Source organism: Sinocyclocheilus grahami, unplaced genomic scaffold (assembly GCF_001515645.1).
Source record: "Sinocyclocheilus grahami isolate Dianchi unplaced genomic scaffold, SAMN03320097.WGS_v1.1 scaffold2602.1, whole genome shotgun sequence".
In the NCBI taxonomy this organism is placed as follows: domain Eukaryota; kingdom Metazoa; phylum Chordata; class Actinopteri; order Cypriniformes; family Cyprinidae; genus Sinocyclocheilus; species Sinocyclocheilus grahami.
This window is the reverse complement of record NW_015507781.1, coordinates 18,337-23,141: the sequence shown is the minus strand read 5'-3', so window position 1 is coordinate 23,141 and position 4,805 is coordinate 18,337. Positions and strand designations below refer to the sequence as shown.

At 46.6% G+C, this 4,805-nt stretch overlaps 1 pseudogene; it reads left to right on the top strand.

Annotated features, from left to right (window-relative positions):
• Positions 1-4,805, top strand: part of LOC107575382 (uncharacterized) — a 9,779-nt pseudogene that overhangs the window by 697 nt on the left and 4,277 nt on the right.

Genomic DNA, 4,805 nt, shown 5'->3' with positions numbered 1-4,805 from the left:
GGAACGTCTCAGGTTATGTATGTAACCATGGTTCCCTGAGTAGGGAACAAGACACTGCGTCCCCTAGGTTTCTTGCCATGCTTCGGACGCAAGCTTCAGACGAAGAATTGGATGATGTGTTCTCCCGGCGCCTATTTATACTATAGTCGCACCGGTAGGGACGCCATAGCTGTCGCCGGCCAACGTGTTGTTGGTGTTTTTTCAATGTATGCTTCAGAAACGGGTCACGACGAGGCGTTCCCCATAGTGACCCCTAGAGGATGCAGTGTCTCGTTCCCTACTCAGGGAACCATTGTTACATACGTAGCCTGAGACATTTCTCTTGAACAAATTCCAGTAAACGTAGCAAGATGGGGAACAGCCGCTCAGTCGACATTATTTTATGACTGGTACACTCAAAATACTCTGGATGGGTTGAGCTCCACCTGTAGTCATACTACGACACAAACCGATCCGTGGTGGAAGCTGGACCTGATGAAGTTTGAACAGAGTGACCATCACTAACAGACCTGAATGCTGTGAAAGCAGGATAAACGGGGCAGAGATTCGTGTTGGAAATGTTTCTTCAGATGTTTTCAGCAACCCAGTGTGAGTATTTCTGATATATTCTTATATGCAGAGATTATATACAGTTGGTCTGTTACTTTACAAGGTTTATGATCAGCTAAAAAATAAATATATTTTTTTCATATATTCAGTATTTGCATGTGTTTACAATATATTAATATTGGTATACGACCACAAAATAAAATAAAATATATACAGAAAGCAGCAAGACTTCACCATAATTGTCTGAAGGAATTTCACTTCATCCAAATCCACACTAAATATCACAATAGATTTTTCAAAAATAATCCAAAACTTTCTTCAATTCCACAGACATCACTGAAAATTATTTAAATTAGCTTTTAAGTACAGGATGTTGAAAAGTAATTTGTTCTTAAATTGGACTACAGTTAGGCATGATATTTTAACTAAAATAAAAAGGATCATAAGAGTAATTTGTTCGTTGTTCGTGTCATATGGATAATGTTTTGCTTCCAGTGAGCACGGACAACCCAATACAAAGACATGTCTTGCTATTATTTCACGATAGGCCTACACAGTCTTTTTATTTCATCACACTCAATACAGACTGCGAACTCAGATTCACAGCTCAGGTAAATTATTGTTCCTTTTGACGTGGCAGAAAACGTCTCCAGGTTACGAATGTAACCACGGTTCCCCGAGGGAACAAGACGCTGCGTCGGAAAACGCTTTGGGAAAGCCTTCAGCGTGACCACACTCTGAATCACATGTAAAATCAGTCCAATGGAAGGGCGAGATGTCACAGGCGGGTGACGTAGAGACCAGGAAGCTATAAAAGCACGTGTGGTGGAACCAGCATCAGCTTCTAGGAATGAAGCAAGCACTCACAGGGATGCTGGAAGTATGGCACTGAGATGCAGAATCTCGTTCCCTCGGGGAACTATGGTTACATTCGACCTGGAGACAACCTGGAGACGTTCCCCTTCAGTAACTCGAGCTGCATCGAAAAACGCTTTAGGAACAAGTATGCCTACACGGCCAGACTTACAAATCCCTGCCTAGTGTGGAACTTTTGGCACTTGCCAAAGTATGCAGGGAAATCCCGCCCAGAGGCCAACTTCAGAAGAAGTGAGCCTTGACTGCGCATGCTAGTACCCTGTGTTCTTTCTAAAATCCTGTATGGTAAGAGCTACGCGCGGCAGCCTCGTGCTATTTCTTGAGTGGTTTAAAACCCTGGTTCCGCCTTGAGCACCACTCCACCTATGTATCCTCTGGATACCTACTTTAACAGCGTGTTGCTACTAAAGGGTCTGTTGAGACAGTTCCTTCAGCATATGCAGAGCATGCGGTAGCCCCTGTGTGACAGGCCAAGACTTACTATATTCTATTGGTTGTGGTTGTATTCCCTTAAAGGAGTCTATTCCTGATTCCAAGCCTTGAGCTCTACCCCGGGTCCAGGAGTTCTGGCCCGAACAGGAACGTTTTTGGGGTATGCAGCCTAGGCCTTTGGCCATAGGGAATAATGTCACTGACAGCTGTCTTAACGTCCCAGGGGCAACTCCCTTAAAGCTTTGGTAGAGTTGGTACTTAGTGCTCGCCATGGTTCTGGCATGCACTCCCATCAGCATGGTGGCGTGGGTATACCGTTCCCCATAGCAACCCCTAGAGGATGCAACACGAAGTTCCCTTGAAAGGGAACGTCTCAGGTTATGTATGTAACCATGGTTCCCTGAGTAGGGAACAAGACACTGCGTCCCCTAGGTTTCTTGCCATGCTTCGGACGCAAGCTTCAGACGAAGAATTGGATGATGTGTTCTCCCGGCGCCTATTTATACTATAGTCGCACCGGTAGGGACGCCATAGCTGTCGCCGGCCAACGTGTTGTTGGTGTTTTTTCAATGTATGCTTCAGAAACGGGTCACGACGAGGCGTTCCCCATAGTGACCCCTAGAGGATGCAGTGTCTCGTTCCCTACTCAGGGAACCATTGTTACATACGTAGCCTGAGACATTTCTCTTGAACAAATTCCAGTAAACGTAGCAAGATGGGGAACAGCCGCTCAGTCGACATTATTTTATGACTGGTACACTCAAAATGCTCTGGATGGGTTGAGCTCCACCTGTAGTCATACTACGACACAAACCGATCCGTGGTGGAAGCTGGACCTGATGAAGTTTGAACAGAGTGACCATCACTAACAGACCTGAATGCTGTGAAAGCAGGATAAACGGGGCAGAGATTCGTGTTGGAAATGTTTCTTCAGATGTTTTCAGCAACCCAGTGTGAGTATTTCTGATATATTCTTATATGCAGAGATTATATACAGTTGGTCTGTTACTTTACAAGGTTTATGATCAGCTAAAAAATAAATATATTTTTTTCATATATTCAGTATTTGCATGTGTTTACAATATATTAATATTGGTATACGACCACAAAATAAAATAAAATATATACAGAAAGCAGCAAGACTTCACCATAATTGTCTGAAGGAATTTCACTTCATCCAAATCCACACTAAATATCACAATAGATTTTTCAAAAATAATCCAAAACTTTCTTCAATTCCACAGACATCACTGAAAATTATTTAAATTAGCTTTTAAGTACAGGATGTTGAAAAGTAATTTGTTCTTAAATTGGACTACAGTTAGGCATGAGATTTTAACTAAAATAAAAAGGATCATAAGAGTAATTTGTTCGTTGTTCGTGTCATATGGATAATGTTTTGCTTCCAGTGAGCACGGACAACCCAATACAAAGACATGTCTTGCTATTATTTCACGATAGGCCTACACAGTCTTTTTATTTCATCACACTCAATACAGACTGCGAACTCAGATTCACAGCTCAGGTAAATTATTGTTCCTTTTGACGTGGCAGAAAACGTCTCCAGGTTACGAATGTAACCATGGTTCCCCGAGGTAACAAGACGCTGCGTCGGAAAACGCTTTGGGAAAGCCTTCAGCGTGACCACACTCTGAATCACATGTAAAATCAGTCCAATGGAAGGGCGAGATGTCACAGGCGGGTGACGTAGAGACCAGGAAGCTATAAAAGCACGTGTGGTGGAACCAGCATCAGCTTCTAGGAATGAAGCAAGCACTCACAGGGATGCTGGAAGTATGGCACTGAGATGCAGAATCTCGTTCCCTCGGGGAACTATGGTTACATTCGACCTGGAGACAACCTGGAGACGTTCCCCTTCAGTAACTTGAGCTGCATCGAAAAACGCTTTAGGAACAAGTATGCCTACACGGCCAGACTTACAAATCCCTGCCTAGTGTGGAACTTTTGGCACTTGCCACTCGGACGGGACAGAGCAAAGCCAGGGCTGGGTCTGCCTCCTCTGTGGGCAGCGCTTGCAGGTTCACCACTTGATCTTTGGAGGGTGTAGTGGGAACCTTGGGAACGTAGCCAGGCCGGGGTCTCAGGATTACCTGGGAGTCAGCCGGCCCAGCCACTAGCAAGACTTGCTCCTCGTCCTCCCGGATTTTGCACAGTGTCTGTGCGAGAAGGCTCACTGAGGGAAATACATACTTGCGTAGGCCCTGCGGCCAGCTGTGTGCTAGTGTCTGTGCCGAGTGTTCCCTTGGTCAGGGAGTAAAACAACTGGCAGTGAAAGGTTTCTGGAGAAGCAAACCGGTCTACCTGAGCGGCTCCGAAACGTCTCCAAATCAGCTGGACTGTCTGGGGATGGAGTCACCATTCTCCCGGGAGCATTGCTCGAGACAGCTCGTCGGCTGTACAGTTGAGCAGGCCCGGAATGTGAACAGCACGAAGTGACCTCAGAACCTTTCGACACCAAAGGAGGCGAGTTGCCACATGCGACGGGAGCGCAGACCATCCTGTCGGTTGATGTACGCAACGGTCGCTGTGTTGTCCATTCGGACCAGTACGTGCTTGCCTCGTAAGTGCCCTTTGAGACGGTTCAAGGCCAGGCACACTGCTAACAACTCTAGGCAATTGATGTGCCAATGCAGCTGCGGGCCCGTCCAAACCCCTGAGACTGCATGCACGTTGTACGTGGCACCCCACCCGGTGGTGGAGGCATCCGTGTAGACCACAGCATGCCTGGAGATCTGCTCTAGGGGCACCCCTGCCCGGAGGAATGCAAGATCTGTCCACGGGGTGAAGGTTTGGCGACAGGCCGGTGTAACTTGGACCCAGTGAGTGCTGCGCTTCCACGCCCACCTCGGGACTCAGTCATAAAGCCAGTGCTGGCGCGGTCTCATATGTAACAGGCCGAGCGGTGTAAGTGCCGCTGCGGCCGCCAT